General features: G+C 48.1%; 1 long non-coding RNA gene across 1 annotated transcript; it reads left to right on the forward strand.

Moving 5' to 3' along the window:
• Positions 1-274: 274 nt before the first annotated feature.
• On the forward strand, positions 275-1605 carry LOC137446245 (uncharacterized). Its single transcript, XR_010988589.1, has 3 exons — positions 275-483; positions 584-684; positions 1131-1605. It is a non-coding gene; the product is annotated as an uncharacterized lncRNA (long non-coding RNA).
• The last annotated feature ends 12602 nt before the right edge of the window (positions 1606-14207 follow it).

Genomic DNA, 14207 nt, shown 5'->3' on the forward strand with positions numbered 1-14207 from the left:
TAACAGCAAGGCTGCGCTCGGCCCCTGGGGATGCTGCAACCGGAGCAGAGAAGCTGTGTTCCTGGCAGTTCTCTCTCCACCTGATCAGGATGAAGGTGCAGGCCATTGCTCTGCAGCTAGGCACTGCTGAGAGCTGCAGCTGGTACCCAGATCAAAGACAGCTTTGTCTCTAAGGCCAGTGCTTCTCTGCAGAGGAACCAAGATTTCTCTGCAGGTGTTGCCCAGGGTTCCTCATCTGCTCAGAATGCCCAGCTCCAGTGCCAGGCTGATGTCCCCTCACAGCCGTCACTCTGTCGGTGCTCGCCTAGGAGTGCCGGAAATCTTCCTGGAACTATTGGAGAAAAGGAAGCTTTGTCTGTCTCTGTTTGCGGTGCCCTGAGAAGGACTTGTACCGACACAGGCTCAGAAAGCTGAAACAAAACAATGAGAGCAACAGATGGAAGAGATTGCTTGATTGCCAGCAAGAAATGCACCAACTGCAAGGTGATTTTGGGGTAGTAAATCCCAGAAGGTAAATCAACATTGCCAAATGGCAGCGTTTCCTCTTCAGCATGGGTTACCCTATTAGAATATGTATTTCCAGCATAGAGGGGATCTTTGCTGCGTGACTAAGAGTGGGATCGTTCCAGTGGGAAACATCATCTGCTCCTGAGCCATTGGAATCTCTCCCAGAGAGACGCAGAGGTACTGTGCTGACAGGCAGAAGCAACCAGAAGGGTTTCAGGTTAGGGGTAGGTGTTGATTCTGGCCTAGAAACCCCTTAATGAGTTTTGTGCCTTGTTACCTGAGAAACAAAGTTTGTCCTGTTGTGTTTCCACCCCTAGAAAAAGCTGAAGAGCTTTGGTTCACCATGCTAAGTTGGCAGGGCAGGAAGACATCAGCGCCCAGCCTCCAGCCACGCCCGCTGGAACATGCTTTCCAATTAGTGCGCTACCTCTTAGGTTTCCAACCTGGGTATTCAAAGAACGCCGAGGAAAGTGGGGGCAGGTGCTTTTGCCAGGCAGCCTCCAATGAGCAGGCCCGGGGCAACGAGGAGGCGGCAGCAGCCAGCACGTAGAGGCATTTCCTGGGGCTCAGTGAATGTTTAGAGCTCAGGGGCTCAGCCTGTGTTTCCGCTTCCTTTTCTTCAGCACAGGAGTTTGGTTTGGCTGTCCGGAGCCTTGCTCTGCACCCGAATGCCGTACCGAGCGTGAGGGAAAGATGAAGCAACACCCACGTAGGCACCCAGGGAAAAAGCGGAGGTTGTCTTAGCCGGATTGAGACAAAATTCACCCAACTCCTTCTGCGGTGGTGTACGGGAAAGAGTCGGTACGGGAAGCCGCAGGACAGCCTGCAGCAAAGCTCAGGACTTGTTCCCTCGCCTCTGCCTTCTGCACGTCTCCTCGTCGGCCGCCTGTAAGCGAGACGCTTCACCAGCTGGCTTGTTTGAATTCAGTAAAGTTATGGCATGGAAGTTATCTGGTAGGAGTCGTTGCTAAACAGATGTAGCTGAAGCTTTGTATCTTCCGTTCTCTCTACTAGTTATTCTAATCTTGCCCTGTTGGTTTAGCCCATCAGTTTTCATGTTCTCTTCATCTATTAATAGCAGAAGAAAGGGCCCCTTGATTCCAGTATTTCTTGCTGTAGTTCAGAGGTAGAGTTGGCTTTCCCTCTGACCTTTTATACTTTTACTTTAAGTGGAATCCAAAGCTGAATAGGATACTTTGTGTAAAGCTTGAGCAGCCCTTAACTTTCGAATTATTATACTGCGTGCACTACTGCTTTGCAACATTCACAGGACTGTGGTGGTGTCAGATAGTTCACTTGCATTTAGCTCCTCAGGGGCCAGGCCTTCCTTTGGGCTGATAGTCTTGGCCAAAGCTGCAATGTTCAGTCCTTGCTGTGAAAGGCAGGAGGTGCTGGCTGGGCAGTTTGCTTTATTTTGTGCCTTTTTGGGGGTGAATCAAAGGGAGTGGGGGGATTGTGGGTGGGCTGGTTCTGCCACGTGGGGCAGGGGGCTGCTGCAGCAGAGGAGCAGGTGAGCGAGGGCTGGGGGCCCCCCCCTAAAGTGCTGAAAATTCTCCGAGGGCACCACACTATCTTTAAAAGTGTAAGTACTGGGGTGAGGCGAGGCGGAGGCAAACCTCTGGTTTGCAGCTGGAGAGGGAGGGCTTGGAGTGACTGGTGCATAAGAAAGCTTTGGAAACGACCCCTGTCTGCCCTCTCTGCTTCTAAAAGGCTTTTAGCATTGGAAAATAAAACCCACGTGGGGGCCCGGCTGCTGCCCACGCCCAGGGAGGTGCTCAGTGCTGCCACCCGGTGTGTAACGGCTGGCAGTGCAGCCATGCCGCGGCGTGTGCCGCCCCGTGGGAGCTCAATGCTGCCCCCCCAGTGTGTAATGGCCGGCAGTGCAGCCGTGCCGCGGCGTGTGCCGCCCCGGGGGAGCTCAATGCTGCCACCCGGTGTGTAACGGCCGGCAGTGCAGCCGTGCCGCGGCGTGTGCCGCCCCGGGGGAGCTAATTTCTGCAGCCTAACTGCGCTGAATGCTCGAAAATTCTTAGGGGAAGAGCGGAGAGCGGAGAGCTTGACTCAAGCGTCGCTATGGATCCGGCGCCTGCGCCCTAGCCCGGCTCTGCTCGTGCCAGAGGGGCAGCGTCCCGGTCGTCGCTATGGATACGGCGCCTGCGCCGCAGCGGGTCCGGTCCCGCGCACGCGCCCTCCTCGCGGGCTTCGCCCCGCTTTTCTGGCCGGGGGGGCGGGTGCCGCGCAGAGTAGCTTTGGAGCCGGACCGGTCGTGGAGAGCCCTGATTCGGCACCTGACGCCGTTCTGTGCCCCAGGGTGCCTGCGAACTGCCATCCTTTGGCGGGGGAAGGGGTCCTGGCGCATTCGGGGAGCTTGCAGTGCGGTTTCCGGTGTCGCTGCCGGCCCGGGACTCCCAGGTGTGTACCTTCCGGCGTCTGAAGGTGGTCTGGGGCCATCGGCAGGGCTTTTGGGGGTGACGGAGGGGGTCTGGGGACACCTAAAAGGGTCTGGGGATGCATAAAGTTATCATGGGGCCATCTGAAAGGGTCAAGGGTCGTGGAGAGGCAGCTGGGCACCTCCGTCGGACCCTTTGGGAGGTCTCTGCAGGCTCCCGTGGGAGCTGGGGGTGTCTCGGGGTGGGTTTGGGTTTGGGTTTGTGCTGCAAACAGCATTGATAATGCAGGGACGTTTTAATTCCCACTGAGCGCATTGCATATTCAGCAAGGATTTTCTAATTTAGCAAGGCTATGTCACATGCTCAGCCAGAAGACTGGAGGGTAGGTTGGCCGGTGGACTACTCTCCAGGACTGGATTGACCTCACTCAGCTGATGGTGAGCAATAGCCTTCATTTCCATTCCTTATCCTCCTTAGGACTTCTGCTATTGTTATTATTGCTCTTATTATTGGTATTACTATTATTCCTACCCCTGAGTTTTCTCACTTTCCCCCTTCCAGTTGTCTTCCCCCCACATCCTGCTGTGTGATGCTTGTTTGCTAGCTGGCGAGTGCCCTCAGGGCTGTGCCGGACACAGAGCCTGCTTGTGTCATCTGCCTTAGGCACGCTCATGTGAATCCAGCATTCAGAGAGGCGCTGCCTGTTGGAAAGATAAAGGTGAGCCAATTCAGTCCTAGCAATGTGATGTCTGCAGGTAGCCAGCAGCTTGGCATGTTCTCCTGAGCTCAGAGCCAGACAGCAGGATGTCTCATCTAGGCTCAGAAACTCAGGTGCTAAGAGTGACCTGTGGTAAAAGCTGTGAACAATTGAATTGACATGTCAGTAGGGTTTGGACACAGGGTCGTGGAAGTCTCAGTGGGACAGACGCTCCAGTTTCGGAAGCCTGTATTTCATGTTGCAAGGAGGTCGTTCTACAGCTGAACACAGCTGTGTGTGTACAGCCGTGAAGTGCAAACCAAATGATTTCCTGAGCTCATCTGAATCCCAGAGCTCATGAAATTCAGGCCTGCCTTCCTGTAGTGTTGGATCTCTCAAGGGGAAAAGTGAAGAGGAGGAGAACTCTTTAGCTTTCTCTCTCTTTTCTTTCCCTCGATACACTTTGTCTTGCTTGGCTTTGAATCACAACTGTGACGTTTGGTTAGGTGGTGAATGTGTACTAGGTGGTACGACACCAAAAGAAGGAAAAAAGAACAGGAATAATTTGCGTTATAGATGACTTCACGTAAAAGTTTTTGGTAACAGTTTTATTGGCACTAAAAGATCATAAAAAGGGAATAAAGTGCAATAAAAGGCAAGCAAAGCAGCGCGCTGGGCTTGAGAGGGGACAAAACTCCACCTCCACAGCAGCCTTACAATAGTTTTCTTCATCTTCTATAATTACGTCATCTACATAAGCAAACTTATGCTAAACAGAAGGCAGGCATGTGATAATGAGTCTTAGAGTAGGCGGTCAAATCCCTTCTCCCCACATTCGGGTGGTAAGGGTCAATGTATCCATTTTCTCACGTGCACAATTTTGCAGGCTTCTTATCTGAAGAAAACAAATTCCTAGGTCTGAATGTTTAAGATAAGCTCTGCCTCAGCCGTGATGTCTCCAACTAACCAGACAGTATCCTTGCAAGTCTGCAAGATATGTTTCTTTCCCTTTGCTCTCAAAACAGGCCTCACAAGATCCTGACCCTTAATCCCAGGGCACTCTAAGTCTTATAATTTTAAACATAGATCACCAGTATATTCATCACAATTTGTCATAAAACCCCCATAATTCCTGTAGGATTTCAAGTTCCTGCTTGATAATATAAAGCAGTCTGCCAGACCTGAACTTTCTGATGAATCTGCAGTTGTGGGACAACATAAGATACAGGACATTAAATTGCCGGTTGCTTCTCAGACTGTGCATCACAGACAATACAGAACCAACCGTGACTCTTTGTTGCCCATTCAGAATCTGATTCGTCAGTTGGAGAGTCAGAAAGTCGTCAGCAAAACTCATTCACCTTTCAACAGTCCAGTGTGGCCTGTGCGGAAGCAGAATGGAGACTGGCGTCTGACGGTAGACTACCGAGCCCTAAATGAAGTGACACCACCTATGAGTGCAGCAGTACCAGACATGATGGAGCTACAGTATGAGCTGGAATCCAAAGAGGCCAAATGGTATGCTACCGTAGACATTGCTAATGCATTTTTCTCTATTCCCATAGCAGAAGAATGCAGGCCTCAATTTGCTTTCACCTGGAGAGGAATCCAGTACACTTTCAACAGATTGCCAATGGGCTGGATCCACAGCTCAAGCATCTGTCATGCAGTGATCCACGATGCTCTGGAGAAAGGCGGTGCTCCAGAACACATCCAGTTCATCGATGATATCATCGTCTGGGGTAAAACTGCTGAGGAAGTCTTCGAGAAAGGTAACAAAATCATTGACATTCTTCTGAATGCAGGTTTTGCCATCAAGCGAGACAAAGTGAAAGGACCTACCACAGAAATTCAGTTTCTGGGAGTGCGGTGGCAAGATGGACGTCGACACATTCCAGTGGATGTGGTAAATAGAGTCTCCACCATGGCAAGTCCCACAAACAAGCAAGAGACCCTACGTTTCTTGGGAATAGTGGGATTTTGGAGACTACACATTCCTGGATACAGTCAGATTGTGAAACCTCTGTATGATGTGACTGGAAAGAGAAACCATTTCCACTGGGGACCTGAACAACAAGCAGTCTTTGACCAAATAAAGCAAGAGGTAGTTCAAGCAATGGGTCTGGGACCTGTCCGAGATGGTCCAGACATTAAGAACATTTTGTACACGGCTGCAAGTGACAATGGTCCAACCGGGTGCTTGTGGCAAAAAGCTCCAGGTGAGACACGTGGACGACCTCTTGGTTTCTGGAGTCGAGGTTACAGAGGTTCAGAGGCTAACTATACTCCAACAGAGAAAGAAATTTTAGCTGCCTATGAAGGAGTGAAAGCATCTTCTGAAGTGATTGGAACTGAATCACAACTTCTCCTAGCTCCCAGATTACCAGTTTTGAATTGGATGTTCAAAGGCAAAGGCTCCACACCACATCATGCCACAGACTCAACATGGTCTAAGTGGATGGCTCTGATAACACAGAGAGCTCGAATGGGAAATCTTGAAAGACCTGGTCTAGTGGAGGTGATCTCAAGTTGGCCTGAAGGTATCAACTGTGCTAAACCTCAGGAGGAGAAAGTAATTCGTGCTGAGGAAGCTCCTCCTTACAATGACCTCTCTGATGATGAAAAGAAATATGCTTTGTTCACAGACGGTTCCTGTCGTCTTGTTGGAAACAAGCGAAGGTGGAAGTCTGCAGTGTGGAGTCCAACACGCCGAGTTGCAGAAGCAAAAGATGGAGAAGGAGAATCCAGTCAGTTCGCAGAGGTAAAAGCTGTCCAGCTAGCTCTCGACGTAGCTGAATGTGAGAGATGGCCAAAGCTTTATCTCTACACCGACTCATGGATGGTAGCCAATGCTCTATGGGGTTGGCTAAAGAACTGGAAGAAAAGTGGTTGGCAGAGGAAAGGAAAACCCATTTGGGCAGCCAACCTGTGGCAGGACATTGCTGACCGAATCGAGAGAATTCCAGTGAAAGTGAGACACATCGATGCTCACATTCCTAAGAGCAAAGCTACTGAGGAACAGCAACACAACCATCAGGCAGATCTAGCTGCAAGAGTTTCTCAAGTAGACATGGACTCTAATCTTGATCTCGACTGGAAACACCGAGGTGAGATATTCTTAGCTCGGTGGGCTCACGATTCGTCAGGACATGAAGGCAGAGATGCGACATACCAATGGGCTCGTGACAGATCCATAGACATTTCCATGGATGCTATCACACAAGTCATCCATGACTGTGACATTTGTGCTGCTATTAAGCAGGCAAAACGACTTAAGCCCTTGTGGTATGGCGACAGATGGTCTAAGTACAAGTATGGTGAAGCTTGGCAGATTGATTACATCACTCTACCACGTTCTCGTTCTGGTAAGCAATACGTGCTTACTATGGTAGAGGCAAACACTGGATGGTTGGAAACTTATCCAGTTCCACATGCAACTGCACGCAACACCATTCTCGGTCTGGAGAGACAGATCCTGTGGAGACACGGAACTCCAGAGAGGATTGGGTCAGACAACGGAACTCATTTCAAGAACAACCTTGTAAAGAGCTGGGCAAAAGAGCACGGTATTGAGTGGATATTCCACATTCCCTACTCTGCACTAGCTTCAGGGAAGATTGAACGCTACAATGGTTTGTTGAAGACCGCTCTCAAAGCCATGGGAGGTGGATCTTTGAAAAACTGGGAAAAACATTTAGCACAAGCAACCTGGCTGGTAAATAGTAGAGGTTCAGTGAACCAAGCTGGACCTGCACATTCAGATTTGCTACGGAAAGTAGAAGGTGATAGAGTTCCTGTTGTTACAGAAAAGAATCTGTTAGGTAAAACTGTTTGGGTATTTTCACCCTCAGGAGAGGCTAAACCTGTCCGAGGGGTGGTCTCAGCTGAAGGTCCGGGTCACACTTATTGGGTAATGCAAGAGAATGGTAAAATTCAGTGTATTCCACAAAGAAATCTAACTTTAGCTGAAAGAGGTTAATTTCAAACTGTTGTACAGCTACATCGCGTCCAAAGGAAGAATCAACGAGGAATCTATGATGCATGAACCCTGAGATCCCTGAGAGCCCTGAGTCAACTAAGAGACCCTGAGAATCCCTGTTTCCCTTTTCTTCGCTTCGTCGGTGAAGAAATGAACTGTTTTCCATTTTTCTCATTTTCTGATTTTCTTGGACTTTTGAATCATCTACATCTGAGCATAGCCGGAATGGACTATGAACTTTACTCACGAACTGTAAATGTCGTTTTGGATTGGATGGACAGTATGAACGGCCAATGAAATTGTTTAGAAGGGGTGGACTGTGGCCGGTTGACGTTGCCCCCTTAAGAAAGGGAATATGGTGGACGGAAGTTGGTAAACGGAAGCAATAGTCTAAACTAATTTCATTGGAAGAGTGGGAGGAAGCACTTTCTGAACTGGGAGTGAACTGGGAATGAACTGGGCACTCTGGTACTTCTATCTTCAGTCTTGCTTCCGCCTTTCCACGGTGCAGCAGCTCTCTGTCTCTGTGCTGGGCTTTCTGCCAAGGCCTCGGCCTTGAAGACCAGATAACGGCCGGTATTAACTCCCTTCCAATTAACACGAACTGCTTCTAACATTTTTTTTTTTTTTTTCCTCTCTTTTCTTTCTCTTTCTATCCCACTCTGGGAAAAGGGGGGGGGAGAGAGGGGAGAGCGGAGGTGGGGAGCCCCCTCTCTGCCGAGGGGGGTTACTCTCATTTCTGTGTTACTCTGTTGTATATCTTTGTATATATTGTAGATATTGTAAATTTGTAAATATTCCCCTGTATACCCTACATTGCTTTGTAAATATAGCTCCACTGCCTTGCTAATTCAGCTTGTGAGTTTTTTTTTTTCTTTCCCTTCAAGTTTCTTTCCCTTTACCTTACAAGGGGGAAGGGAGGAGGCTTCTTGGCCTTACCCTTCCACCCACTACAAAGGGATAGTGAATAGTTATAATTTGACTGATTGATGGATCTGTTCCCGGCTACCTAAAAATTCGGCCCATGGGCTTCCTTTAATAGGAACAGCCTTTCCTAATGTAACAGAAATACAAAAGTATTCCAAAATCATAAGCATGAGGATCATATGGAGATCCCACAATCTCAGTTAAGGTGGAAATTACAATTTGAGGAACCTTTACATGCGAATATGCCAGTACCTTGTGTCCAGCGATGTTGGGAAATAACTATAGACAAGAATAAAGGGGGAAATAGAACTGACCCTGGATGTGGAGATGTAATTTTTATAGGGCAATATTCAAAGTGTTCACAATTTATTAGTTATGGAGAAGCAAGAAGAACCAAGAGGGGAGCAAATCCACTACCAACCAGGCATAACAAGTTTCATAGTTTTGCTAGGAGTTTTCTACCTTGGCTTGGGGTTAGTGAACTTGAAAAAGCAATGGTAAATTTTTCTGCTACAGTTGAAATCATGGTAAATGCAAGCACAGATGCAATAAAAGCACAACAAATTGAAATCAATAGTCTCTCAAAAATATCTACTCAGAATAGATTAGCTTTGGATTTTTTATATGTTAAGGAAGGGGGTGTATGTGTAGTCATACATGTAAGTTATTATAGTTATGTTAATCTAGATAAACGAGTGGAAACAGATTTACAGGCGATTGTAAACCACAATCAGATATTACATCAGATTTCTTTAGATGATACTTCTTGTGGATTTAAAGAAATATGGGATAAATTAACTTTCTGGTTACCAAATCTAAATTGGCTTAAACATTTGTTTGTAATATTGTTGGAATAATTGTAATATTGCTATGCATAATACTCTGCAATTGTTGTTACAAAATACTAAGACCTTTAAGTAAGATTGCTCATGTCAACGAGTTACAAGTAGAGAATTATGATCAGAATGTGATCAGAACAGATGAACTTAATTATGATCCAATTAAGAAGGTTCTGAAATATCTGGAAATTTTAACACAAATCAATGGTGACAAAAAAAAAAAAAAAAAAAAAAAGGGGGGAATTGTGATGAATATACTGGTGATTTGTGTCAAAATTGTAAGACTTAGAGTGCACTGAGATTAAGGGTCAGGATCTTGTGAGGCCTGTTTAGAGGGTAAAGGGAAAGAAACCTATCTTGCAGACTTGCAAGGACACTGTCTGGTTAATTGGAGACACCACGGCTGAGAAGGAGCTGTCTTAAAGATAAATATTCAGAACTAGGAATTTGTTTTCTTCAGATAAGAAGCCTGCACAATTGGGCATGCGTGAAAGTGGATGCTTTGACCCTTACCACACTGAATGTAGGGAGAAGGGATTTATAGGGATTTATATGTTATCTCACCAGTTTGCTATAATTTTACACACCTAGAGGGAAAATCAAAATTCATAACAACACAACATGCATTTTCATTTTCGGTTGAAAACATCAACAAATGGTACCAATAAGAGATCAGTATTACTAGGATGAGCAAAAACACATTATTATGGGTAATTTTATATTGGGCAAAGCAATGAAGCTCTTTTGCTCTTGCTGATTGCCTGCAAGTTTTCTGTCTGTGAAGCTAGAGCCTGGCCAGATCTACCTTTACAGATTAAAGAAATCTTGCTACCATTAAACAAATTATGATTTTTGACCATCCTAGAGAAAATAAAGATGCAACATAACAGGTAATAATGAATTGATTGAACTTTTTCAGACGTGTCTGATAGGGATACCCAGACTTAATGTAAATATGTTTGTTAATTATAGTAGTAAGTTTTAAGGTTCTTAGGCATTATTGTACTCATTTTTGATTATTGTTAAACTTGTTTATAATTGTATTATGCAAAGTGTTCAAGGAATAACCTCCAAGGCCTTACTTGCACAAAAGAAGAACGGAGGAATTGTTGAGGATTGTTTTGAGCAAGAGGGGCCTTGGGTCCCAGGAACGCCTGTGCAATTCAGGCCTTGAAGAATTCTCTGTGATAATATAGTGGCGGAGTAAGAGATGTGAGAAAGTGCTGATTGCTTGGTATGCTGAAGTCCAGCTGCCTCTGAGATGGGAGGCAAGCAAGATAAGGAGGAGGCGAGATCTGGGGAAGAGAGCAATTAGACCGGATAGAAGAATTCCACAGAGTTGTGAAAACAATGATGTAACCTTTTAGAGAGCAACCAATAGTATGTTGCCAAGTGGGCATAATTATAGCAGACTGTATATAAGATGTGTCTGATGCTCAATAAAGTTGGATTCCGCTGATCAAATTGGTCGAATAAGCGGCCCCTTCTTGCGGCACTCAGTTCTTGTGGTACCCTCTGTGAGATCCTAAGCCACCTGAACTGAGCCGGTCAGGCAGCCAAGCTAGTGCAGCAGTGTCTTCTGGAGAGTTGATAGGAGCCAGTTCTATGGGGTTTGTTGAAGTGAGTGGCCAGTCGTTCTACATGAACAATTGTCTTAGTGCTAGCAAGTAGGAGGCTCTGAAGTGTGGTACTTTGAGAGCTCCATTCATACTTGCCCTTCAGGAGGAGCCAGCTCTTTCATTGAAGCCAGTGCTTTCACACCAAAAGAAGGGAACTCTTCTTAGTCCACAGAGCACATGGGCAGGGGAAAATGTCTGTAGCTGGTGAGATGGCCTGTGCTACAGTCCACCTTCTTCATCTCCTCCTTACTCCTTCAAGTCTCATTCCCCATTTTCTTTTCAGAGCAACTTGCTAGGGAAAGCGTTAAAGTCCTGCCTTACAGCGACCAGCAGGAAATCTTTTCCACCCCATGATGGGATTGGGATGAAGGTCCCCTGGTCACAGAGGGACATTAGGTTAGTGATGCAACACCTGCTTTTCACACATCTTTTCTGTTAGGCACGAGCACCTGAATGTCCTCTGCGGTCCGTGCGGTGGCCTTCGAGGTGATCTACTCTTATACCCTTCTGTGGCACTCGGGTCAGAAGAGCAGGCTGGCTGTTGCCAAGAGCCTCCTGTCCCCGAGACTGCTTTTTGCTGTCTGAGCAGGTGACTCCATCTATTGGGGAAATGGCATTTCTCACCATTATGGTGTCACTGGTGGCTGTTGAGGATTAGATCAAAGGCCCGAGCCTTTAGGGCAGGACTGGTGGCAAATGTTGGACAGTGGCTTGGAGCTCATCTGCCAGAGCTCTCTGCCCTGGGATGGATCCCATCTGGTGCCATAGACTTGTGAGGGTCCCAGTGGTATCCCAGTCCCTCCCAGTTCTTTCCCAGTCCTTCTCAGTCACCCCTAGTCCTTCCAATTTCCATCCCAGTTCCTCCCGTTTCCTTCCCATTCCCTCCCATTCCCTTTGGAATTCCTCACAGTCCCTCCCGGTCCTTCCCAATCTCCTTCCAGTCCCTTCCAAGTCTCTCCCAGTCCCTTCTCAGTCCTGTCCCCATCCCCATCCCTCCCAATCCTCTCCCAGTCTCCTCCCAGTCCCATCCCCGTCACTCCCAGTCCCCTCCCAGTCTCTCCTAGTCCTTTCCCAGTTCCTCTCAATCCCTCCCAGTCTCCTTCTCATCTTGCAGCGTGGCAGATTTCCCGGAGTGGGAAAGCAGAGCCGCGCTCCCTTTGGTCAGTACAGTTTAGGTGGGAAGTGCTTCCACTGGCTCCATTGGTCCAGATCGCCCCAGTTTGGGCTCTGTTTACTTTGGGGCCATTTGGGCCCATTTAGGGTCCTCTTTGGGACTTTTTCCCCAGTTGTTCCCAGTCCCTTCCAGTTTCCTCAGAGCTCTCTCACAGTTCTCCCCAGTGCCTCCCACTTGAGCCTCCACTACCTCTTAGTCTCTACCAGTTTCCTCCCAGTTTTCTTTCAGTCTCTGACAGTTTCCTCCTCCTTCCCTCCCAGATTCCACCTCGTGCCCTCCCAGTCCCTCCCAGTTTCTTCCCAGTCGCTTCCAGTTCTCTGCCAGTCCTTTGGTGGGAGGAAACTGTTGGGACCGGGAGGGCACCGGGAGGAGGCCATTACTGTGTAGTTTGGTAATACTGACGGCTGCAGCTGGTGCTGAGCTAAACAGAATGATCACAGAAGGCTTTTGCTCTGAAGCCAGAGCTGCCTGCTGGGGGAACGAATGTTTTTCTGACAGCTCTTGGAGGAACATTTCTGTAGAGGTGTTCCCCAGGGCTCCTCAGGTGCTCAGAACTCAACATGTTGCCTTGGCGGGGAATAAAACCCATGGAAAGCTGAGCGTGAGGTGACAACGCAGGCACCGCCCCCCCCAGCGTGGCAGCGCCGCCCTCAACAACATGGCGCCGGATGCTTTAAAACGGCTCAGTGCAGGGTTGTGGCTGGTAGAGGTTGGAGCTCCTCCTCTGTGTCCCAGGTCAGTGCTAGTCTCTGCTGCTTTGTGGGGTTTCTCTATAGCAGCCGCTGGAGCTGCGCGGGGCTTTGGGGGTGGCTGCCAGCGGGGCAGCGCGGGGCTTTGGGGAGGTGGCGGCCGGCGGGGGGTGTCCGGGTTCGGCCGGCGGGGCTCTGTGGGGGTGGCGGCTGCTGCCTCAACTGTACCCAGAGATACCTGGAACTTTGGGCTGCAGCTGGTGCCCAGATCAAAGACAGCTTTGTCTCTAAGGCCAGTGCTTCTCTGCAGAGGAACCAAGATTTCTCTGCAGGTGTTGCCCAGGGTTCCTCATCTGCTCAGAATGCCCAGCTCCAGTGCCAGGCTGATGTCACCTCACAGCCGTCACTCTGTCGGTGTTTGCCTAGGAGTGCCAGAAATCTTCCTGGAACTGTTGGAGAAAAGGAAGCTTTGTCTGTCTCTGTTTGTGGTTGTGGTGGGTTAACACCTTTTTCTGAAAACAAAAGAAGAAAGCAGGGTGGAGGGCTTGCGGGTACTTTACACTCCCTGAAGGGCGTCTCCCCCCTAGGAAAGCTGAGTCTGTTCCACTTCCCCCTCCCTGCCCAGCAAGGGTATAAAAAAGCAGGACCTCATAGCTGTTGGATCTCCTTTTTGGCTCCTGCCTCTGCTGGATGAGAGCTACTGCAGCTGCTCTCCTGATCCTCAGCCACGTGGCCGGACCTGATCCTTCTCCCTGCTGCCTCTGCGCCTTCTCAGAGACAGACTGGTTTTGTATTGTTCTTTTTCTATCCCCCTCCCATCCATTTTTGTTCCTTGCCCTTGTGAACCCTTTTTTCCCTGTTATTGCTATATATATATATATATATATATATATATATAAGGAAAAAAAAATTACTTGCCTCTCTACTTCCAAGCTGACTCCAGATTGTTGCTTAGTGGGTTTGCTCCTTACCTTTTTTATTTCCCTCCTCTCCCTGTTTGGAGGGAGGAGGTGGGGGGGAAGTGGGGAAGAGATTCTCAGCCTTTTCCCCATTTGAGCTTTTAACTCTCAGTTAAGGCTCAAACCACTACAATTTTTGGCGCCTCCAACGTGGGGCTTGGAAATTGATCTTGTATTGGGAAAGCAATACTTTTTTCTGAAAAAGGAGCTTGAAGTAGAAATGGCAATTTTAAAGAACCTGATGGTCCAAGCCTTTTCATGGGCTTTTGGCTGGATCTTTTGGACCCACATCTACAAATTAATAACTTACCACGTGGTGTGGTTAATGATAGAGATGCTGATCAAGTGGATAAAAACTTTACCAATTAAGTTAGGCATGTATCTCTTGAATCCATTGAATTTCACTGTCAGTGGTAACTTTTCTAAC

The sequence above is a fragment of the Melanerpes formicivorus genome, unplaced genomic scaffold (genome assembly GCF_026170545.1).
Source record: "Melanerpes formicivorus ecotype bairdi unplaced genomic scaffold, bMelFor1.0.p_v2 SCAF_16, whole genome shotgun sequence".
In the NCBI taxonomy this organism is placed as follows: Eukaryota; Metazoa; Chordata; class Aves; order Piciformes; family Picidae; genus Melanerpes; species Melanerpes formicivorus.